At 42.5% G+C, this 26035-nt stretch overlaps 1 protein-coding gene and 1 pseudogene across 1 annotated transcript in view; one reads left to right on the forward strand and one right to left on the reverse strand.

Annotated features, from left to right (window-relative positions):
• Positions 1-26035, forward strand: part of LOC138487326 (autism susceptibility gene 2 protein-like) — a 2615289-nt gene that overhangs the window by 1407114 nt on the left and 1182140 nt on the right. The gene's annotated exons all lie outside the window — the stretch shown is intronic.
• LOC138489529 (poly(rC)-binding protein 2-like) overlaps positions 1-26035 on the reverse strand; it is a 94945-nt pseudogene that overhangs the window by 13364 nt on the left and 55546 nt on the right.

Raw genomic sequence — 26035 nt, forward strand, 5'->3', positions numbered from 1 at the left:
TTACCAATATTGCATCATCCACGGAATGATCAGGCTCGGACTAATATTTTGATAATATTCATTATCTGTCTTCTGATGATATCCCTCTGTCTTGCCTTGAAGGTCATTCATTAGCTCTCGAGTGAATCAAATGGCAAGACAGTTGTTTAATGACGCATTATTCCAACCAGGGGTCTGCAACCTTTGGCACTCCAGATGTTTAGATGTTTTGTACTACAATTCTCAGCAGGTCTACAAAGCTTAGTCAATGACTAAGGATCATGGGACGTGTAGTCGAAAACATCTGGAGACTTGCAGGTTGCAGACCTCTGAACATCGAAACTATGTGTCTTTAATCTCTTAGGTACGTTTGTGTATTAAGCAGGATTATCACCCAGGGTAGTATGACCACCTGCCAGCCAATCAGGATGGAAGCCTTCAGGAAATAATTTCCAGGATGGCCACACATCCTGATGGCTACCAGTTTGCTACTGTGCCTGCCGGGCGGCCTTTTACTCTACTCAGGCCTCTACAACTCTTCCTCCTGCACTGCTCTCCTCTCGGGGTCCCCTTCTCAGCTGGTTCCCCTTTCTGCTCTCGTCGACCCTCTTCCTTGTTTCCTCAGCTTCCCTGTGGAGCCTGATGGTTTTCATGAAAATTGACGATGGACTCATCACTTAGTGCAGCAGAGCATCCATTGCTCGACAAGCATTCCTGTCTGTCGGAATTTTTGACCCTTAATTTCTGGCAAATAAGGGTCAACGCCCAGCCCCCGCCCTGTGGCTGGGGGACGCTAATAGCTTTAACGCCTGGTGCCTCAAGGCAATGGGCCTCATTATAAGTTTGCTGGTCTGGGAACTATTATACCAGTAAGCTTGCCGGTACCGTAGTTCCTGGACTGGCAAACTTCAAGTTGTGCTCGCGGGTGCCTTTCGGCCCGCCAGGTCAGAGCGGCACCCGCGAGCACTGTATGTCGGATGCACCGCCACCGTTCATAACGGTGCCAATGCATCCGGCTTCCCCATTCCCATTGAGCCCTATGGGGCTCAAATGGGAATGGGAAAGAATTTTTCCTGGCGCCCAGGAATGGGCAAATACCGGGTCCGGGCAACGCCGTAATGACCGGGTAATTGCCCATTTCTGGGCGCCAGAAAAAATAAAATACCGGCGGCAGCCATGACTGTATTACAGGCAGAGGTACCGCCAGCCTACTAATGAGGCCCATATCTCTAATTATGTGCTCTAGCCCATAAATTGGTCTTCCGGACCCATTCATGCAGGCTTCAGGCAGAGCAGAGGGCTTTGATGCTTGGCTAATGTGAGGTTACACACAGATTCCTCCTGGGACTCACGCAACTACTTCAAAAATCAGTTGTATCGGGATGGTTACACTCAGAGGCGTTGCTAGTGGGAGGCTGAGTGGGCTATAGCCCCGGATCTTTTGGATGTAGCCGGATAGAAGCTTAGGGGCTACAACCAAAAGGTGTGCTAGCCCCAAGTCCTGACAGTTCCGACATTAGCATAGCCCTGGATCTTTTCCAGACCTAGCAACCCCCTTGCTTTGTCCAGTGGGTCCACAGCCTTTCATTCTTGGAAGTTTGAAATAGTGCACAGCACCCATTTGGGTGAAAAAAGCTGGTGTTATTACAGCACTTTGAAACACATCAGATAAAGTAGTAGATAAACACCAAGTAATATTGCTAGTTTTATTATAACAGGTACCATTATCATCATCCTTCTTCTTCGTCTTAGTATTATTATTATTATTATTATTATTGTTATTGTTATTATTATTATTATTATTATTATTATTATTATTATTATTATTATTATCATCCCCATTCTGAATATTGAACCCACAGCACCTGTGCACATTCATCGGATCATACCTCATGGTTGGGGCGGGCATTGCAATCTTTCATGGGGGCTACTAATGTAACCCCTACAAATCTACATTAACGCATGTTCTCAGTGCTGCAGGGTGAGCAAGCTCTATGGAATCTGCGCAGGAATTAGTGTGCCCGGGCATTTTAGAGAAATGCAGGTGTTTTGATGTCCCATTCCTTAAGCCATTTGCTAAAAGGAACAGAAGCAGTTCTTGAGTTGTCCAAAAATCTCATCGTCTAGTTGTTTTAGCCATTATGTGCCTTATGAGGTGCAGTTTTATGTAATGGTTTCATATACTCAATCTGAACTTTAGGGAGGATGGGCTGATGAATCCCTCCCATCAACGCACCCTGACTGCGGTGATGTCGGTAACACATGTTTGTTATCAGGCACTGTGGTACAATTGACTTAATTGAAGCATAGCATCATGATTGAATATCCTGCACAACAGGAAAAGTGGTAGTAAAAGTGTATTTCCACTTTTCCTGGCACTTGGGACCTACAAAAAGGCCACTATCACAATGAGTGGGATGTCACAGGCATTGGTGCGTTTTGGTCTTAGGTGATGCATTCTTATATGACATTGTTGGGGAGCTGGCAGGAAGGTCCCCCTATGTACATATGATATCAGCGCCTCCCATATGCTTGATTGCCCAGTAAGAATTTAAAGGACACCCTCAAAAATCCCAAGAATCTTCATGTCTTGACTAAATGGCAGCAATACATTTGCAACATTACATGTGATATCATTCAATAAAGTACTTTAGACAAAACGGTCACATTTCACACGAAAAAAGAACAAAAGCAAAGACTTTTCTGTCAAGCCTGGGCATCTGGGACTCTTTCTCTTAAATGTACAGCAGTGGCAGCCAATTAGACCTAGGGCACACACACACACACGCACACAGAACACCTTTCAGGAAATCAGAATGCCAGATTCATACAAAAAGAAGGAACATCACAGACATTATTTGAGTGTCACTAGGGGTACTTTATTTGTGGAAATCACACTGTGAAGTTTGGATTTCTCTAATGTGCCCTATTCACAAAGGCAAAACTGAAGAGTAATATTTGTCGGTATAAGCTAGACAGATTGGATGCTCCATATGAGCTGCTTATTTAGTGTCAACTTGTTGATTTTATTTTTTTCATTTTATTTAACTGAGGCCGATCATTTTGTGCAAAAATACTGTTTTAAGTTATTGTGGCCTAGATGTTCCCTTATCTAAGCAATATAGTTCGTATTGTATCGTATTTTTTATGTATGGCACTTCATGTCTGACTCCTGATATCTCCTGCTTTTAAACACTGTACAAATAGGTGTTATTAGTACAAAATGTAATAGTACTTAGTGCACCAACATTTGAAGGATGAAGGACTGGTTCAGCCCTGCTGAAATATAAACATAGACATTGAGTCTGGCAGTTGTCAGGGATTAACTTTTAACTCACTGAGCTATCTAACTGCGACACATAATGCTGTTTAATGAATTGTGCAGTCAGAAACATTTATCAGGATATCTACCATCACCGTCTCCTGTTCCCACCATGACTTTTAAAAAGAAAATATAGCACTACTATTATCAGGTTTACTAGTGGCCCATGGCATTAAAGCATTCCACATTTTATGAAAGGGTTGTTATGTGTTACACCTGTCATTCACTTTAGGTTATGACATCAGGGTTAAATGTCATTTCATGTGATGTCAGCAGGGTCGAATGTCAGATGACATCACTTCCTGTGATGTCATTGGGGGTGTGATGTTACTTCTGCTACCCTAGGCATTTTGATGAATTGACATTGGTGGTCAAAGAAGACACATCACTAAGGAAGCTGTGTGTTTATGCACATTTACCATGTACTGCTCTCTGTAGCTAAGGTTTAAATAAAGTGTTTAAAAAAAATAGGTTTCAAAACAAAAAGCATCTAGAATGTTCTGTAACCATGCCTCTAACAATGTTAACTTATAAACAATATTGAGCTTAAAGCCTAGGTTCTGTAGTGTCTATTCACATATTTACTTTACAAAAATAAATGTTTGAAAAAAAATTGCTTGGGTGTCGTGGTTATTTGTTTTTTTACAGTATGTGTATGCATGCTCAAAGGAAACACAGAACACCACTGCCATCTGCTGTTTTTAAGTAGAAATGACGCCCTAAATCTAACACTGTAACAGACGCTTCTTATAAAAGCTGAAATGAAAAGCGCAGGGATGAGTCCATCCTTTCTCTAAAGACGTGTCAATAATCATGGATTAACACTTCCATTGCAGCTTGTCTCTTTTAAATGTGTTTGGCCATCTTGAATGTAAATGTATGCCGATTGCCGATGCTCATCAGTTTGCATCATATATGTTTAAAAAGATGCATACCTATTGGCGATCCTTACACCTCCTTTTGCACATCTGGAAATCGACGGGCGAATGTAATCTTGAGCAGTGTGTGTGTGCACCTTTTTCACTGCAGCTTCACAGATTACAATCAACTGTTCCAAATAATTCCTCCAAGTCACTCTGCCATCCAGTTAAATACATTTAGGGCCTCATCACGAGTTGGGCGGTAGCACCGGTGCTAATCGGGCTGGCGCTATTTGCCCTATCGCCAATCCCACCGGCGCTATTAGCACCGGATCACGGTTTGGCGGATTTGGAATTCCCCATTGAGCCCATTCGGGAATGCCCCATACCCCATTGAGCTCATGGGGAAATGTTGCGCTCATACCGCGGAGGATTTCCAGCCGGCGGTATGAGCACACATTTTTGGCAGATTTCCCTCCAGCTCAGGGCTGGGGAGAAATCCGCCGAAGCCCTGATTTGGCAGACCCTTAAATCCGGCGGTAACAGTGCTACCGCCAGATTTAAGGGTTACAGCCAAACTCTTGATGAGGCCCTTAGCATGCGTGGGTGCGTGTGTGTATGTATATTCGGTGATTGTCAGAGTGAAATGAATGACATATTTTCAGAGTTCGGGATTATAGATCAATGGCGCTCAATACATAAAATTATGCTGCCTTGCTTCTGCTGGTCCCCACCTTTGGCCTCCTATGCGAGGGAATCTACTATGACCTGTGGTTCTTGAGATGTTGTGGACTATAACTCCCATGGTCCCTCGCCATTAACTGATCTAGCTGGGCATGATGGGAGCTGTAGTCAAAAACATCTTTAAAGGTTGCAGACCGCAGGACAACGGCATTTTTCCTATGATAATGACTGGATGTCTCTCCAAACAGAAGACCGAGCTTGAGGACCTCAAGGCGGGCAAGCAATAACAAGGGCATTGGGTATTGGTATAACAGGAGGAAAGTAGGGAGACAGGTAGAAGAGGAACCATCAGAAAATAGAGATGCTATATTACCTCCCTGCAGATGGATGTGCCAAACAGAGCTGGGGCAAGTGGCTGTGCCAGGATTAGTCTTGTTTAGAAACATAGGCTGCTTGTGTGGCAGCTGACATCTTAAGGTCTAGGCCACACCCTATGATGCCCGCAGGCCTGCCATGGTCTCCACGGAAGGGTCCCCATACAATAAGGATCACATTGGAAGCTCCAACACACAATAATCATGAAATCTAAGCGAGCTGCACATGCCAATGTAATATCCTGGCAATAAACATCAAACAACAGAAGCTGCATCTCTCCTGTCAACTTATATATCACTGTCCTAACCCATGGTTCTTTGCTCTTTGGGCACACAAGTCTCCCCCTGGACACAAGTAACTCAAGTGCTCTCACAGAGAAGAACTATGCATTTATGTGTTTGTTTATTTATTTACATACAATGGGGAACAATGCTCTATTGATCAAAACAAACCTACAATAGATATGAAATCAGATTTGATGGGAAGCAGTGAGCAGTGGAGTGAGTTTGAGTGACATTCTGAGCAGGTTGTGGGGCAGAGTAAATGGAACATCCACCGGGGACAATACATGGGTAGACTTACTTAGATTAAGGACAACTACCATTAGACACGTTTCATTGCAGGTAGGCCAGCTGTGTAAGTAGTCCAAAGCCAGATCCATGCTCCAAGCCGCTGGTCTGCCCCCATTAACATAAAAGCACAGCAATGCTGCATTTTCCCACTCACACCTCTCTCTTTCAGATCAACCAGAGGGTCTGTGAATCATGCACATTTATATTTGTATTTGGCTATTTATATAGCGCTCTTTCCCCACTTGTGTGGCCTCAATGCGCTTTTTCCTCGGCTGAACGCCCTTGGTGACCGTAGTCGATGTGGTTGGAAATTCTACAGAGTTTAGCTTAGGAGATACATGTGTGCATGTTTGCCGTTCTAGGACTTGGGTGGCTTCCAAGGTTCGACTAAGCAGCCCAAGAGAGGGCAGACACGTGGGTGGGTGCTGTTGGGGGTTGGAGATAGACTGCTATTGTTGAGAGTCTATGTGCGGCCAGCTATACCAGTTTACTTTCGGTTACTTTCGGGTGGGGGTCGCTGTATGCTAGTGGCAGAAGTGTTGAGGTACGTCAGGTGTTGCAGTCTGGACGGCTATGTGTGCGCTAGACCGGATGTGCTTGGCCATAGCCGTATTCTATCGTGCATGGATGCTTGGCCGTGCCTGCGGCTGTGTCCACACTAGTGGTGAGAGGATGTACATACCGTAGGCTGCAAGGTTGGCAACATGGCAATTTTGTGATATAAAACTAAGTAACATAACAACTCTTCAGAATATTATTTTATTATTCACATTATTATAAACAGCATTATTTCATATTTCCGTTGCTGATAGTAATGACATTATTTAGTGCAATCACGGTATTGCTGTAGTGTAGACCAGCTGCCTGCTGCAGTGCAAGGACCTAATCAGAGTGGCTTTTTTTTCCCAACCTTGTCCACTAGATGGCAGGCTTTCGCTCCATTTGCGTCAGTGCTTGGTTCCGGAAGTTTCTCAAGGAAAATCTGCTTAAAGTCTGCATATGAATTTTGAAACCCCTCGAAAAGGGCCTGGATGGATCACGAAACGACGCTGGCATTTTGTTTGGACTGCCGTGACTGTGTGCCATTTAGAGCGCCAGCAATCCATTTGGCTCGGGAATGACTGGTTAGGGCAATTAGGGACAGTATTACTCGAGCTTGTCACTATTTTATCAGGGCCGCTCTCTCTTCTAAAGCCAAGTATTTCAACTTGCTGTTATGGCGGCAGGCAAACAGCAGCTCCCAACGCTTTTAAATGTGCTTTAAGAGCTGGTTGTTCAATTGACTGGTCTAAGCCTTTGGATACACTGAGCTTATCTGAGGTTAGCGTGGAAATAGGCTGGGGGTAAAGATTTCTCTGCTTAATTGCTGTTTTCTTTATCTGAGCTATTTGTGTGGGATAACACAGCCAAGGGATAACAGCTATCTGTGAAATTGCTCCAGTAACAATAACGCTCTCGTAAATGTGTAACCAGCGAGAGCCAAAGGTAACCTGCCTATCTAGAGTAAACAGGCCATGAAAACGGGCAGCTGCCGATAATCTGTTTGAATGCAGCAAGCACACCTTAGCCCCGCTGATAAGGCCATCCGCGTTGAAGGTAGGACTTATTCCCACCGGGCAGCAGCCAAGGGCTCCACATGCAGGCTATCAGCTCGTGTGTGTGCCTTTGTCGATAATTGCAGGGTGAATTGCGCCAGGACTTCATCACTATGTGGCTATCGTATGGATTGGAGGGAAAAGGAAATGTGTGCTAAAGAGCAATAAATGGCCGCCGATAAGGCCGGTTCAAGTGGTTGCTGGCAGTGGCAGGCGAATGTCAACGTAGACACCGGGGCAGCCATTGGCAGCTGCTGCCAGCTGGCTCCCTCGCGCTCTCACTGGCTTACATATTTATAACTTTGCACGTCTGGATATTAGGAAGATTTCTCGATTACGAGCTAAGGAACTGCTATCCGGCAACTGGTAGGCAGGTCCCACACGCCACCTGCCCAGCCTCCATGGTCGCCCCTGATTTGAAGTTCTGATCATTACTTTGATGTTTGGGGATTGGTCATGGTACATGCTCTTGGAATGGCCTTCGGTATTCGTTTTTTTCTGGTAAACCCAGGCTGGAGAATGTTTTTATGGGGGTAGGGTGGTCAGTGTTATGAGCCATGCCATGCATGGTTGACGGTCTTCCATCTAGCAAAGTGAACACCGTTCCAAATCTTTGCTTCCAGAGCAGCAAGATCCCTGCAAACCCTCTGGAATGGTCTCCCTGCCCCTATCAGGCTTGAGCCGGATCTCCTTAAGTACTGGAAGCTCCTCAAGACCCTCCCTTTCTCTTCCTCCTTCACTCTCCCCCTCCCCTGCTAACACCTTCCTCTGCCTCAGTGATGGGCTGTCTGGTTCCCTCTGAGTACTATAGGGTTCCACCCCCCCACCCATTTCACACCTACCTCCTTCCCTGCACTTCCTGCATTCCCTGGCACTTGCCCTCTGGCCTCCCCTTAGCACTTGGACTTCTCCCCTTCTCCCTTTTCCCTTCCCACCTGAACACTTTGTTTTGCGCAGACCAGCACCTCCCACCTACCTCGCCTTCCCTCATCCGAATGTCACAAGACCCAGTAGGACCGTTATTGTATCCTTTTTCCCTTGTGTTACACCCCCCAACGCCCCCCCTGCGCCCCCCATTTGTCTTGTGGCACCTAGAAACACCATTTGTTGTATAGATGCCCTCCAAATACCCAATACATAAAATAAATAAATAAATGCTTTAGAAGGAGAAACCTTGCATTTTGTATATCTGACCAAGTGGTTTGGCAGAAAGTGGGTATTGTTTGATGTCATAAACAAAGCTGCAAAGTGACTCAATGCCATGTTATGTTGTGTTTCTCAGATTTATACTACGCACTTCGCCAATTGCATGGTCTCCAGGCACTGTGGTGAACCGAAAGAAGAGGGGTTTGAGTTAGATTGGAGGGAAGAGAAGGAAAATGCAAGATTGCTTTGCTGTTGTGTTGCTACGTGCAGATCAGAAGTACCCTGAGCTCTGCATGTGTGTCTCTTTCTCTGGGTTATTTGTCCAGAGCATGAGGCTCTCTGTCTGAAGAGGAGAGACGCATGTGTCCATGGTGCTAGGATGCTTTGGCTGGTGATGAGGTATCTGGTTGGAGTGGTATAGTGTTGCTTGAAGTCTGATGGGAGTGATCTTTATGTTGTGGTGTGTGAGTGGTGCAGCTGGTCCTTATATAGTGCATTTGAACATACAAGTTGGGAATGTTAGTGCAGAGAGGTAGAGAGGGCCTGAGAAGCATTTTGGAGTGTCCAACAGATGTGTCTGTGGTGAGGCCCCGATGGAAATGCCCTTCTGGTGTGGAACTTGTGGGCAAACGTCCTGTGCCATCCTGGTGTATTCACTATCTGTGGGAGTGGGTGTAGGATCAGGTTGTGCATGAGAGTGTGAAGTCAGAAGGGAACACGAGAAAGACAGGAACAAGGGGGCTTGAAATAGTTGATCAGTGATCAAGATTGATTACCATATAGGGTGTGGACTGGGGCTCTGCAGTGTGAACGGTTCATGTGGGGCTCTGTCTGCATTGGATATCATGGTGATAGAAAGTGAAAACAGACATTCCCTGGTTAAATTGTTGCAAGTGCACAGGTTATGATTGTTATTAAGCACCAGAGCATGTAGCGTTCACTTTGATCTGGTTTATAGTGAAAATGTCGACTGCAAAAATGTCGGGAAAAAAATAGTTTTTAATGTTTTTTTTTTTTTAAATGGGGGGTTCCCCCCAACCCCCTGTTTATTTTTGATAGCTAGACCCCCAAAAAACATACAACTACATGGCGGGTTCCCCCTAACCCCCTGTTTATTTTTACTAGCTAGACCCCCAAAAAACATACAAATAAAAAAAAACACATTCACATTTTTTTTTCAATATTTTTTTTCCAACATTTTTGCATTCGACTTTTTGCAGTCGACATTTCAACTGGACACCTTTGATCTGAGTGACTGTCATAAACGGAATACAGTGGGCTTTTGGAAGAAAATACAGGGGTGATGGATGTTTGGTGCCTATGTGAAAAGCCAGGTCTTCAGCATTTTCCTCTTTGGTGTCTTTTTCACTGCACATGCTGACATTTGTAGGCCCATTCTTACACTAGGAAAAATAAAACTACAAGGATCAGCATGCAAAGTGGAAAAGCCAGCACTTATTGAAGGACTAACACATGACATGGGACCACCTGGCAGCAATGTAGAAGGCAAGCCCTTGTAAATAGTATTTATTTTTCTAAGGCATACCAGAAATCATTGTACTATTCAAGAGGTTAATTCAGGATGTGCTCCCAGCTTGCTCACAGTACTGTTGCCTTGAAGTCAAGACTCCCCATGTCATACCACTCTCAGCAGATGAGCTACAGATCATTTTCTTCAGGTGGCTAAATCACTGAGCAGATTTGCGAGCTACATGGATTCACATATTAGCTTTTCAAAGTCAGTAAAGAGTATGGCAAGTATGTTGCTCAATTACTAAAATTCATATGAGAGTTGATCATTCTTCATAAAGGAGAATGATCTGTTTCTCTTCTATGTTTCTATTAATTAGGTAGAATTACTGAGGCAGACTTCAGGTTATGTTTTTATTCCAAAACCCATAAGCCAATCCGCCCAACTTGCCTGGTACAAAGGGCTTTTAGGCCCACATTTAACAACTCAATAGGATTTATCTTTTGGTGTGAATCTGTTATCCCATTGTAAGTGTTTATCTGAGTAAATGTAATGCCTGTCATTAAACAATGTGTATTTTGACTGGCTGAACTAGTTGTGTAAACTAAGGGCTAGACAAAACAAGACCAAGTGTTTTATTGCAAAACAAAATTAGCTATTTCAAAGGAGTTTGGTATATTTATGAACAGCAGCATTCATTATTTGAGTAGTATATAAAATATAGACAAAGTAAATATCACATTCTATGACATGGGACAGAATATATCATATAGATTTAAGTACTTTGAACTTAAAGTTGTGCACTACGGTTCATTTAATTTGTATGTTTATGTAGAGTTCATCTTCTTGCGACAAGGGATGTGCAGGCCCCATTATTCATCACTGTGTCCCACATTAAAGAAGCACATGAACACAACTCTTTTTACTCAGAACAAAGGCAAGTGGTTAAAATGCAAAAAATGTGTCAAAATATATTCTGAGCTCAGTGTTTTCATGGCCCTATTTGTCCTATTTGTTTAAGCTAATTGGAAGGACAACAGGTTTTAGTTTCTGGCAGATCGGTAAGTGCATACATACTTAAAAGCAGGGGCCTTGACAGGCCATGGCCTATGTATCTTTAAGAGCAATCTGTTCACAGAGTATCTGACACAACAGATGGATTCAGATGATAAAGATTCACCTAGACACACACAAACAAGTCATTGAAGATGGATTGTTCAGTTAAAATGTGCACAGAAAATGTATTTGAAAGTGACAAACAGGAAATCCCTTGTATCTCTAGTCTGTGAACCCATTGTCCAATTGAAAAACAAAAGATAGATTTGAATACTGCAGAACATGGATAATCACATGTATACAACAATGATATATTAACATGTATAAATGATTAATGAATGCACATATTTTAATACTTCAGTTATGCACGTAGTAAATAAACTTAAAAGATGTCTCTGAATATAGAACATTCTTTTGAATATGAATGTATCAGTCTTATTAATGGTACAGGGACATACCAGAAATGATAAGGGAAAGACATATTTCAATCCATTTTTAATTTCACATTTTTAAGGGGAGGGCTACCTCACTGCTAACATGTTCCCTTATGCCACAGAACATTCAATTTACCAATCTAAGCAAATAGGAGGCTGTAAGTGAACAGAACCTATCATAGGCTTTGTCCGGTGCATAATGGCTGTGTCAAATCATGCTGTTTTGGTGGAGTTTGCTTGATATTTGAACTCAAAAACATAAGAGGAGCGGAGAGGTTTTGAGAAAACAGAAAAGGTAGAGAGCCTACTCAATAGGAGAAAAGCGGATTGGTTTTACAACTAAAAGTAGCTGAAGGAAATTCTCATTATGAAGGTCTTTTCCAGAGGGAAATTATTTCAAATTCCTTTCTCAAGACAAAATGAGATTTTATGGCCAGTCTCTTGGTGACTGTTGTGATGCATCGCACCACCCCAACTAACCTCATTTAAGCAGCACGGAAATGGAAGGAAAGAAAATGACTGGTTGCAAGAATAACATATGCCCAGGTACTTTTGCCTTCCTCTCCCCATCAGACTTGAATGGGACCTTCCTTTTCTCCTCCACCTTCCATCTCCCCCTCCCTTGTTAATATCTTCAACTTGCACTGCAACTGGGGCCTGGTGCTTTCTGAGTCTTGCAAGGACTAGACCACCCCCCACCAGTCCCCACCAGCATCGTTCACCAGCACTTGCCCTTGGGCTCCCTTTCCCGGACTACCATAACCCAGTCCACCTGCCCACTGTACTTTGCCTCCTCTGCCCCTTCTTTCCCCTGGCACCTGCCACCCAGCCTGTTATAGCACTTGCTCCCCCCATTGGGTCCCCCTCCTATTGCACTTCTTCCTCCACCCCTCTGCTTGCACTTACCTCAAGCACTTGCATGGTAGGATTGTCTCAAGGCCGATATAACTGTCTCTTTTTTCTTGTTGTTACTTTCGTAAGAAATTCTTTGTCCCCCCAACCCCTCTTCTTGTCTTGTGGCGCCTGGAAACACTTGCGTATAGTTGCCATACACATTTCCAATAAATAAATAAACAAATAGTGAAAATCAAAAGCTGTAACCCACGAACATTAAGTAAGTGAACAAATATCTTAAAGCAAAATGTACATATGTAGTTCAATTGACCTTCCCCTTAGAAGAAAGTGGGCAAGAAAAAAGCATTGGACTTTTTAAAAAAGCAATGAAAACCAAAAAAATTCTCTGAGAAAGGAAATGTTCCCAAAAAATACAAAGGGATGCGTCAACCCTATGAAAAAAGTTATGCTGTTCACCCTCTTGTGTCCTTTACTAGTGCCCTGAAAAGCAGCCGCAATCAGGGAAGAATAACTGCACCAGTGTCCACGATTGGAAAATCTCTTGCCACATTGTGGAACAATACACATGACTTACTTTAGCTCTCATCATTTCCCCTCCTAACCCCAATGTCTGACTTTCAACAATACTCTGCTTTATAAAATAACTTGAAAATTACACATACCATAGTGTCACTCAAATATATAAATCCTTATAGAGCTAAATTAGGCAAAAATGTCTGCAATGGTAGCAGTATTCCCCCCATCTTGACTGGGAGACTACAAATACCATAATGCAAATCGGCAAAAGGCAACAAAAATGGTCTCTCATTGCAATATTTTCAAGGTCTGACAGTGCATTATGCATAAAAGATTGCAGGCTTTCCATGGCTATCTGTATTTTATAGCCATGCATATCCGAAGAAACATGCTTTCTTTCCCTTTTCAGGCCCTCACCAAGTGCCCTCCCCATCTGTGCCAGCTCCCCTGACTCCCCAGATGGCCTCCTCACCTCCCCTGCCCTCTTCCATTCCCCCCACAACACACGCTGTTTATGTGACGCAGTTTGCTATGAGATTTCGGCTATTCGCAGAAATAGCTGAGGTTACAGAAAAGCTTTGTCTTGCAAACTCAGTCACTAGACCCCCCTCCAACTCCCAAATTTCACTTGGGGTCCTCCAGCCACTCCCTTCCACTTTTATACTTTACCTCTAGACAAGCATTTCCATGTTTTTTGCCCTGCATATGGTTTTTTTTTCCTGTGTTACATTTTCCGATAACCTCGGCTATATCCTCAGCTATCTCTCGCATTGAGCAAAAATAAAGATGGTGGCTGTTTAATAAAAAAAAAGAAATGGTTTGGCCAATTTACCCGCGATATTGCTATCTATTTTGAAGAAGGGGCACCCCCTTCTCTGTCAAATATTCTAAAAAATACTGAACGGAAAAACCTCAAACCACTAAAAGGCCTCCAGTAATTGATTCATGTCCAAGTATTTTTGGACCTGGTCCAAATCCGTCCATCAGTTTGGGCTCTGTGGTCCAACAAAAATGTACCTTTTTCGTCTATGGGAAAAAGAATGGGAAGTATGCCTCAACTTTAATATTATATTTTTCTTAATACATTTTTTTATTTTTTACAAATCTTTCCCAAACTTTGAGTCTGGCGGACTGTGGGAGTGGGCACGCGTCCCACTTCTAAATTTCAACCAAATCTATTACACAAATGAAAAGTTATTTGCAATAGAATTTTTGGACGTTCCGATGGGAGTCCAACTCATCTTAACTATAGGGCGGCAACCACCACCCTGTAATATACGCATATGTATATATAAAACCATTAAGGACTGGGCATGTCCACATGCATAGACATCCTTTCCCTAAGATCCAACCCCCCTTCTTAACTTCTGTACTTCTCCCGGACCCTATAAAGCCATACATCGCCTCTAGAAAAAAGAAACATGATAGCTAAGGACACCAATAAAGTGACAGATAGTGCCCCCATTTCATCCTCACATTCAAGTTCTGATGCTGTCTAACTGAGAATACATGGTTCATGGCTGCAGACACTTTATTGTTAGGGTAAGTGTTGTGAAAAAATAAATTCACTGCATTAAAAAGGATTTCTCACTCAATACCTTCTTCTGTAGGGAATCCCCATCAAAACTACAATGACACTGCCACTTTCCAGACTCCTCAAAAAGAGCCAATTAGTGTTATAGCTTTGTCAGTCTACCCCAGAGTGTGCATTGCTGATTTTACAGTCTAGGGTAAAGAGTCCACCATCTTGAAATGGGCAAAGTATTGCTCTGCCCATGCTTATCGCGGACTGTGCTAGACGCCACAAAATCATGTGCCTCTGCTTGTGAGTATAGGAATTGTTTATCCCTTCAGGACTGCAATTCATTGCAAAGCTGACCCAGTTACTTACACGTCCTTTCTCAAGAGCTGTCAAATCTATAATCACAAATTAAAATGTGTGCTACCAGGCATAACTGCTTGCAATGAATTGTAGAGTATGACAGAAGGCAGCTTGCAACCTTCCCCATAAATCGGTGTACACTTTTTATGAGAGCGTGTATGTAATCTCCCTTTATGTGCTGTTATTTTTTCTAGCACTGCTTGGGTAATTCCCAAAGAGAACCTTTACTTTTACAGACTGTTAAGTTTTCAGCAAGTGTCTTTGCTTTTAGTATTCTCCATTTTCCTGTCTATACGTTTTGATCATTCTACCAAGCTGCGTAAATCTTCAAAGTCTTGATGGCTCTAGTTTTACATTCTGCAAAATGAAAAAATTGAAATAAATGCTTCCTTGCTGGGAAAAAAAACAAAAAAACGTGGTGTTTGATGTTTAAAGCAAATGAAAATGTATAATTGTGCTTTGCAATTGAATGCTTTTAAGCATGTATGGCAGGCTACCCCCAAAGGCACCTATTTGCATATATGATCATTAGGGCTGGGATTTCTCTGAGCTAAAATGGCAAATGTATGGCCATTGTATTTGATTCAGAACCTATTTACTTATTGACATTACTTGTATAGACAAGTTTACAACCGCTGTGGAGACGGAGCTGATAAAAGCCTTGGTGAGGGAGGAGAACAAAAAGGAAAAGCATAGGAGGTGTGGGTGAATGAGTATGAATATGATAGGGGGAGGGACGTCCAGGGAAATGAGAAGATGCATGCTACTATATTTAACCCCTCTTTGAGACCTTTTATTTTAGATCAGAATATAATCTCTCTGCAATGTATGTGGACATCAGGAACAATGTATCTAAAGTTGGACCCCATCATCACATGGTCCCACTTGGATCCTCATTTTGCCAACTACTCTGAAATCCAGGCAGTCAGACACTTATACAGGCAGTGAGTGGGGATAGATCACTCTCCTCCGCTTCTGCCTCCATCTGGAACAGCCTCCCTGCCTCTCTCAAACTTGAACAGGACCAGCTCATGTCCCGGAAGCAACTCAAGACCTTCCTTTTTGCTTCTGCTTTCTCTCTCTCTCTCTCTCTCTTTCTCTCTCTCTCTCTCTCTCTCTCCCCCATGCGGATGTTCTTGTCTGCTGCACTAACTGGTTACCTGGCCTCCCTCTGAACCAAATGGAAGGGTCCCTTAGGACCGCTGGTATACTGGAGGCTTCCACAGCCCCCTCAACCGCCTCGGCCCTCGTAGTGTGGGGGGACACCCCACCAGGTCTGGGGGGCTTGGGCACTGTCCTCACCCATCAGGATGAAGGCTGGGCTGGGACTTGAAGCGTGAGAAGGAGGCGCTAAATCAGGGTCAGAGCTGAACGTGACATGTGGCATGTGTCACATGCCACATTCAGCTCAAACACTTTCTTCTCCAGCTTCCTCGCACTGTCATATACAGGGAACAGTTTGCTTGCCCAGCTTCCTGGTCCCTGTCTGTGAGCCAGGGGCCTGGAGTGATGGACCAAAGCTCTAACAGGAAAAACAGGTATGAAAGAAAATGTGTGTGTATATTTTGCATGTGTGAGGTGCGTGTCAGATGCATGTGTGTGATATGGGTCAGTGAGTGATGGGTGAATGAGTATGAATGTGATTGTGTTTGTTTGAATGTTCAGGGTGGGCGGATGCGTTCCTGTGTGGAGGATGCAGTGTGAGTGTGAGTGAATGTGAGAGAAGGTGTATGGGCCAATGAGTGGTGGGTGAATGAGTATGAATATGATAGTGTGTGTTTGAATGTTCTGGGTGGGTGGGTTCCTTTGTAGATAATGCAGCGTGCATGTGGATGTGAGAGAAGATTTATGGGGGAGTGGATGGTGGGTGAATAAGTAGGAATGTGACAGTGTTTGTTTGAATGTTATGGCTTGGGGTGTGTGCGTGCCTGTGTGGAGAATGCAATGAGAGTGAACCCAAAGTAAAGCTTTATGGTGAGTGACTGGTCTGTGAATGATTATGAATGTGATAGTGACTGTTGCAATGTTATGGGTGGGTGGGTGCATGCTTGTGTGGAGAATGCAGTGTGAGTGGATGTGAGAGAAGGTTTATGAGGGAGTGAATGAGTAGGAATGTGATATTGTGTGTTTGAATGTTCTGGGTCGGCGGGTGGGAGTCTGCATGCCTGTGTGGAGAATGCTGTGTGCATGGATTTGAGAGTAGGTGTGTAAGGGTGAGTGATTGGAGGATGAATGTGCATGAATGTGATAGTGTGTTTTCGAATGTTCTGGCTGGGTGGATTGCTGAGCATCTTTGACAAAGTAAGATTTATTTTCGAGACTGACATTTTGGTAGAGCAGCAACGCTATTACTTAATGACTTTTTAATCACTAAGTATCTATGATGAAGCAAGCATGATAAGTGTTCTTATGAGTTTAGACTGGCCTTCATTGGAATCAGTCCGGACATGTTTCTTTATTGTAGAATGTCACTTTTAATAGCCAAACCAAGAGGAGTATGGTCTTACATAGGAGTAATGGCCTATATTGGCAGAGCCAGCTTTGTGCATGATGCCAGTAATTACACTATAAAAAAACATGTCAAAATGAACATGAGTATGTTCTTATATGGAGATACTGGAATATATTGGCAGAGCAAGCATGGAAATGCATGGGCAAAGCCAGCATGACAATATTCTTTATACTGGCATATATTGTGTCTGTTTGAATGTTCTGGGTTGGTGTGTGGGTGCATTCCTGTGTGGAGAATGGAGTGTGAGTGGATATGAAAGAAGGTTTATGGGGGAGTGAATGAGTAGGAATGTCATGACCCTTGCCCCTGGCCCTCACTGGCAAGTCAGCCTTCCAGTTAGGGCCAGGTCAAAGGCCTTAAAACCTCATCCAAGACTCTATTGCAGTCAGTCCTGGCGCCTTTGGCACCAGGCTCATAACCATCATGAAGACCAACATTAGAATGGGACTATTTACTTGGGACTATTTAACTTGGGGGGGGGTTCAGCCAACATGGAGGTGCACACATAGCTCTGTTACAAGGAACTGAGCTATGCAGTCTAGTCTTTTGGGTGTGGCAGGCCTAGGACTATTTTACCTGGACTACTTTACCTGAGACTATTTAAACCGCACCCAAACAGCAGAACATGCTTTGCGTTATTCTGCTGTGGGCAGCGTAACGATAACTGTGTCCAGTTCTTTGATGCCAGTTTACCTGAATCAAGGACCTGCAGAGAGGGAAGAAACACTACGAAACTTACCTGGAACAGTATCCTGTCTTCAATCCATCACTGACTTCAGTTCCACTCACCTGAAGGTACGAACTCCATCAACCGGCTCCGCATGCATCCTGGAATTCCATAACCTGGAAAGAGGAGAAAGAAAGACAGCATTAGTAAGCGTTTAAACACATTTCCTCCCGAATGAAGAAAGCAACACAATTCTTACCCGAGTAGTCATCTCCTGGTCAGTATCATTGCTGGAACATTACAGCGCTCGGCGAGGAACATCGCAACCTGCAAGGAGAGAAAAGACACAGGTTAGCAATATAAAAGGCAAAACAGCGCCGCGCATCGCGCATTACTCATCGGACAGCATTGCGCACACAGCGCTTTCGCCTACCGGCCCATGCTCATCTTCAAACTGCATGACAACACCAAAATACCTCTCCATACCTAAAAGGAAAGAAGCAAGACATTATCATTCGAACTAAGAGGAACATAAGAACTGCATATAAAGACTGTAAAGCAGCAAACCTACGGCGTCGCAGCAGGCCTGGATTACCACCGCGGGGCTTGCACCAGTGAAGTAACTTGGTCGCTGCTCGCCCCCCACATCTACGTGCCCCTGCCATGAGGAGCAGGACGGAGAATCCACCTTTTACAATTATTAAGGTGAGGAGAAGGCCCAAGGGAGAGGAAGGAGTTGAGGCCAAGGGAGGTTGGAAACATAAAGACAATCTGGTGTTGAATCCAGCTCTCCTATATTGCAGACCCATCTTTTACCAGAGGCCTTACCAAGGGACTGGGAGAGGGTACGAGAGTGCAAATCATCCAACTAGTGCTGGGTGGCGTCTCCGTAGATACCAGGTGAGCGTAACAGGAATGTGATTGTGTATGTTTGAATGTTCTGTGGTGGGTGGGTGTAAGCATGCCTGCGTAGCGAATGCAGTGTCAGTGGACATGAGAGAAGGTGTATGAGTCAGTGGGTGCTGGGTGAATGAGTATGAATGCAGGGGTGTTGCTAGGTCTGGAAAAGACCCGGGGCTACGCTAATGTTGGAACTGTTGGGACTGGGGGCTAGCAAGCCTTTTGGTTGTAGCTCCTGAGATTCTATCCGGGGCTACAAACAAAAGACCAGGGGCTATAGCCCCCTAAGCCCCCCCCCTAGCAACGCCTCTGTATGAATGTGATAGCTTGTTTTTGAATGTTCTGGGTGGGTGGGCAGGTGCCGGTGTAGATAATGCATGGTGAGTGGATGTGAGAGATGGTTTATGTGTGAGTGAATGGTGGGTGAATGAGTAGGAATGTGATTCTTTGTGTGTGAATATTCTGGGTGGGTGGGTGCCAGTGTGAGTGTATGTGAGAGAAGGTATATGGGTGAGTGACTGCTGGGTGAATAGTATGACTGTGATTGTGTTTGGGTGTGAATTTTCTGGGTGGGTGGTTGTCTGTGTGGAGAATCCAGTGTGAATGAATGTGAGAGAAGATGTACAGGTGAAAGGAGATGAATATGTGTGTGTGTGTGTGTGTGTGTGTGTGTGTGTGTGTGATGCCCTGGTAAACTGGGGATAATTAGAGCATTTTGACACGTCCTTAATTGACTTGACATGTTTTACTGGTATTTTCGAGCAAAGCCAAGTTCATGTGGGTTATTACATGGCTAGACTGGCATTTTGGTGCAGCCATTCTAGCCATTGCTTACGGTGGCATGACATTTATCACTGGGCTTCTTTGATAAAGCAATCATGATAAGTAGCATTACATTGCTAGACTGACATATTGGTGTAGCAGTATAGCTATTTCTTACTGGAGCATGACTTTTTAATCACTGAACATCCACGATGAATCTAGAGCGACCATTGTTCTTATGAGTCTATACTGGCCTACATTGGAATCAGTTTGGATGTGATTTTTTATTTTTATTGTGTCATGTCACTTATAATAGCCAAACCAACAAGAGTATAGTCTTACATAGGAGTACTGGCATATATTGGCAGATCCAGCTTTGTACATAATGGCAGTGATGATACTATAAAAAACATGTCAAAGTGAACATGAGTATATTCTTATATGGACATTCTGGCATATGTTGGTGGAGCCGACATGGAAATCCATGAGTACAGCCAGCATAACAATCTTTTTTATACTGGCATATGTAGCAGAGAAAGGCATACAAATGTATTCCTGTGCACTTTTTGTGACTTGCATATATTGTATTTTTTCATGAGTTGCCCTACAAAACTGATTGCAAACGGTCTGGCCTTTTACCTAATCTTTCACAAAAAGTGTGCTGCATAATGCACCATTTTAACCCATTATTGAAAACCTTTTCTCAGGGGAGGAGGAAGAATCTGCTCCGATCCCCCAAACCTGTTTGTTGTTTCAAGCTGCCTTGCTACGCCTTGACGCAATCGCATACTTGCAGCAAATATTGACACCATTCAATAAAAAAACTCACCAGCCACCACTGGTGGCTGGTATATTTGTCGACCAGACACCACCCCCTTCTTTCAATGCTAGGTGAACGTTTAAGCTTTGATTAAAAAACATATTTGTGCTGGAGTAGTCCGTATCCCCTACAGCGGCATAATCAACACATACATTATGCACTTGTGGTCGCTGGTGGTCCAGACCGGCCTGAGGTGTGGCATGCCCTGTACTTTTTTAATGAGCTTGCGGGGCCCTCAGCATGGCTTGCAGGCAAGCTCCCACATTGTGTGCCTCTCCACTGCTCAGGACGAATCCCCTGAATCCCCTTGAGAACAATTACCCCAAATTTCGAGCACAAACAAATCATATGCTATTTAGAGCACACCTAAAGACCACATGCACATAACCGCCAATACGTGACACAGGTATCAACAACTGGTAATGCTAGGCAGGGTTTCCTAGCACATATCCTGAATAGATTCAACATGCCCTGATTCTGTGTCCGCAGACACCTGTGGACCAATCAGTTGGTGGCTTGGTGCACACACAATCAAAAAGCACACTGATTGGATGTTTAGAAACGTGAGGTGCACCAGAATTTTTGAAACTGTCCCCATATTGGATTTGCTAACAGCCTCCACTTACCACAGACAGTGCGATGAGGAACAGGTCTGAAAATCACATTTAGGGTTACACTGTGGCTGAAAGAGGGACTGCAAATAGTGGAGGAGTGGAAAGAAGCTAATCAGGAAGAGTTTTTATAGGTGAAAGCACTACTATCTTACTGCGGACAGCGCAGTAAGTAAATGGCCTGGAAAACATATTTGAGTTATTTGGTGGCTGAAAGAGGGCAATGAAAGGGTGGGGAAGTGCAATAAAGTTTTCATGGAGTTGTTCTAATAGGTGAAAAGTAACGGTGCAGCTGACGCCATGTCCGCGTTCACTGGCTTGTCCGTGGACACAAACAATGTCCGCGTACGTCAGTGGGATTGAGGGGGTTCTAGGTGAGTCGTGCTATCTGAAGGTGTACTGTACATACTTGTTAGATGGTTGGATTGAATTGTGGTGGTTGTGACCAGTAGCCAGATTATTGGGGGCATGGCCATAGGCCATGGCCCCAAGATTATGGCCACTGTTCACAAGCACTATAGTAATATGTGTATAGTAATTATAGGTACTATAGGGGGAGTATACTGTATTATTAATGTAGTGGGATGATATAATTGAAGTGCACATGGTATTTATGAATGCAGTAGAATTAAGGATTTTAGTGATGTAATATTTAGGTGATGAAATAAATGAAAGATAACAGAGGGTATGGATATTTCATTGCATATGCAAATAAAGTGTGACTCTCTGATTAATGTTCTGTGGAAAAAAACAGTATAATTTGTTAAACACAGTGGTTTAAAAACGTGTATTTGCATTCAATGGTACTCTCATAAACAGTACATTGTAAGTACTATGTTGGTTACAACATTAGGGTATGTTACACTGTTGTTGTATTGACTTGAAATAATCATTGGTTCATTGGGAAAATAAATCCATAATGGATTTTTTTTTAAAATGACTACATTTTAAAGAATATTCATGTTACAGAGAACATGTGTTTGCTAGCATTGATATATGTTGTGAGTGTAGGTGTGGTAGGATGTTTGTTGGAACAGTGGTGTAAGTAAAGATATGTTTAAGTAGTTAGATACCAGTTGGTGTATTCTAACTATATTGGATTTTAGAAGAGGTATTGCAGTAACAATATGTCATATGGTATATTTGAAGTGTATTACAGTGAAAGGGAGTTTAAAAGTAGTTAGATACCCGTTGGCATAGTCTAACTGTCTTGGATATTATAATTAGTATTTTAGTATTATGGATGTAGTTAGATACCCGTTGGCATATTCTAACTATTTATGTTTAGTGAGCAAATTTGGTTGAAGGGATATTAAGTAGGCATTTGTCAGATTTGCTGATAGCCTATGTTTTGGAGTAATGGATGTGTCGTTACATTCAAATCAACCACCTGTTTTTTTAACATACGCAGTATAGTGGCCTGATGTGGTTGTGACACCAGTGTGGTAGATTATGCCTACTTTTATGAAGGCTTTATTGCCAAAAGCTACTTGGTCGTGTGTGAAGGTAGTCAGCTTACTGTTATTCTTGGTTCCATCTGCTTTGTACCTTAGAAGCATTAGTATGACATAGTGTTCTTCTGAGTTTATTTATATTGTGGAACAATTGTCTGAATTGCAAAAAGGGCATAATATGCTATAATTTGCATTTTGGAGAAGCAGAAATGGAATGGATTCAGAATTTAATATGGATACATACACAAATCCTTCATTAGGGATCTGCTCTTGTGAATCATGGTTGCAGAGAGTGCATGTATGTTTCCCTGTGTATGAAATTTGGAATATTTAATTTATAGGGATGGTTTTGGTTTCTAGTACTTGTAGTAAGCACATTTGGAACTATCATGGATCTTCCTGTGTGTTTAAGGTGAATGTTACCATTCCTGCACAGTAGTCTAATTCTTGCCTTATTCCTGAGACACTGTGTTGTCAGGATTATTTGCGGTACTTCTTTGAATGAGGAGAATTTGCAGACACAACTGGTCAGAGCTGTTTAAGTAAATGTTGTGTATAAATGGTGACAATTCAAAGACAAGTTTGATTGCTACATTTGCATAGCAAGTTACTCCACGTTTGTTTCTGAATTTAAATGGAGCAGAAAGTTCTGCTTTTGTATCTTGTGATGGGCCTGCAGTTGTTATTTCAAAAGAGACATTTGTGTCTTTCTCTTCTAATGGATAAGCAGTTGCTTTTGAACTAGAGAGTTTTGTGGTTGTATTATTTGATAATTTAGCAGTTGTTTGTTTTTTCAGTGGCATTGCTGAGAGATGTTGTATTGGGTCTGTTACTTTAAAGGTTTTCTTTTCTCAGGTACATGGTATATGGGTAGGTGGGGATGTAGAGTGCATGTAGCCTGTTGTATTCTAGGATGCATGGAATGTCAGCGTTGACTTTGCATCAAAGTTAACTAGGAATAGACCATTGAATATACAGAGGCTTGAAAGTGCTATATAAATCATACCTTCTTTGAACACTGTGCTGCCAATGTCAATCAATGCACTATCTAGGGCTAGACCTTGCGATTTGTGAATAGTGACAGCATATGCAAGGCATAGAGAGAATTGTTCACTGCATACGTACATGTCTTTGAAAAGAAGGAAACATGCTATTGTCCAGCCTATTTTTTTGACTTCTGCAAGTTTGTCAAAGTGGATGTTGACAAACTGAATGCTGTTCTCATGTGGCTATGTTTGTAAGCCAACAACTGTACCAATGGCCCCATTGACTAAACCTTGTTCTATATCAAGTTTACATTTTAGGATTACTGTGTAGTTTAGACACAGAATTAATGCTTTCTCTAATCCAGCTGTGTTGGAGATACATTTTCTAAGGACATGCATTTTATATTTTGCTGAGTTAATTGTTCCATGATATCAGTGGCAGATGTGCTTTACCCATATAGTTCATGGATTAGTCTAGTTTTTAAGATGGATTTTGCATCTTTAGTAAGCAGGCATTTCTAATGCTTTTTAAAATGTTAGCATAGGTGAGATCTGTAGACTGACGCATTTTTTGTGTCCTAATGTTTTCAAAATAGGTTCACCGTTTACTGGTGTTAACTGTAGGAGGTCTCCAAAAACAATTATGTGCTTTCCTCCAAAGAGCTCTTCGTATTCAGTATTTAGGACTTCTTGCTTTCTGTGATGAATTAAAGCCAACATGAGATTGGAAACCTTGCTGAATTCATCTATCAGGAGCACTTTCACCCTTTTCAGAATTCTGCATACTTCAGTCGCAGCTTCTGCTGATAATTTGTAGTATTCTAATTTGTTTTGGTGTTCTACTGGGAGGTGGGTTAAGGACTTGGCCAGTGGTGTGGAAAACAGCTACGGAATAACAAAACCCTTGAAATTCAATGACATTTTTTTAGTTAAGGTAAGAAACTTAAGCCGGTCCTGAGTTCCCCAATGCATTGAATTTTAGAGCTTGTGTTGCAATACGTTTCTTATCTTAACTGATCATTAACTAACTTTTTTTCATTAAGAGCTCTTCGTAGTCAGTATTTAGGACTTCTTGCTTTCTGTGATGAATTAAAGCCAACATGAGATTGGAAACCTTGCTGAATTCATCTATCAGGAGCACTTTCACCCTTTTCAGAATTCTGCATACTTCAGTCGCAGCTTCTGCTGATAATTTGTAGTATTCTAATTTGTTTTGGTGTTCTACTGGGAGGTGGGTTAAGGCCTGGCCAGTGGTGTGGAAAACAGCTACGGAATAACAAAACCCTTGAAATTCAATGACATTTTTTTAGTTAAGGTAAGAAACTTAAGCTGGTCCTGAGTTCCCCAATGCATTGAATTTTAGAGCTTTTGTTGCAATACGTTTCTTATCTTAACTGATCATTAACTAACTTTTGTTCATTAAGAGCTCTTCGTATTCAGTATTTAGGACTTCTTGCTTTCTGTGATGAATTAAAGCCAACATGAGATTGGAAACCTTGCTGAATTCATCTATCAGGAGCACTTTCACCCTTTTCAGAATTCTGCATACTTCAGTCGCAGCTTCTGCTGATAATTTGTAGTATTCTAATTTGTTTTGGTGTTCTACTGGGAGGTGGGTTAAGGCCTTGGCCAGTGGTGTGGAAAACAGCTACGGAATAACAAAACCCTTGAAATTCAATGACATTTTTTTAGTTAAGGTAAGAAACTTAAGCCGGTCCTGAGTTCCCCAATGCATTGAATTTTAGAGCTTTTGTTGCAATACGTTTCTTATCTTAACTGATCATTAACTAACTTTTTTTCATTAAGAGCTCTTCGTATTCAGTATTTAGGACTTCTTGCTTTCTGTGATGAATTAAAGCCAACATGAGATTGGAAACCTTGCTGAATTCATCTATCAGGAGCACTTTCACCCTTTTCAGAATTCTGCATACTTCAGTCGCAGCTTCTGCTGATAATTTGTAGTATTCTAATTTCTTTTGGTGTTCTACTGGGAGGTGGGTTAAGGCCTTGGCCAGTGGTGTGGAAAACAGCTACGGAATTACAAAACCCTTGAAATTTAATGACATTTTTTTAGTTAAGGTAAGAAACTTAAGCCGGTCCTGAGTTCCCCAATGCATTGAATTTTAGAGCTTTTGTTGCAATACGTTTCTTATCTTAACTGATCATTAACTAACTTTTTTTCATTAAGATATATGTATATATATATGTATAATCTTGATTATTCTGAACTTACTGAACTCTTGGTGTTTATTAAGTATTTTCCCACACCAGCGGTGATGAGGTTCTTATTCATTTGCAATCTGTATTATTTTTTGTATTGCCGTTCTAGATATGTATTAAGCCTTTCTTTTTCTAGTTGTTTTCTATAATGAATTTTAATGACTCCCGTCATTTAGGTTAACTGACGGGAGCCTTTTAAATCACGCTTAAGGGGGAGCATTATATCTGCATATAGATGGCCCAGCAGTATGGGCCCAATGGAAGGTGAAGTTACGATATAGGCTTGGATTCTCATAAAATAGTTGTGGAACATCAATATTCAGTGGAATCTTCATGAGAAAGAATAATGTGCAGTG

The sequence above is a fragment of the Ambystoma mexicanum genome, chromosome 9 (assembly GCF_040938575.1).
Source record: "Ambystoma mexicanum isolate Mex_15411 chromosome 9, UKY_AmexF1_1, whole genome shotgun sequence".
NCBI lineage: Eukaryota > Metazoa > Chordata > Amphibia > Caudata > Ambystomatidae > Ambystoma > Ambystoma mexicanum.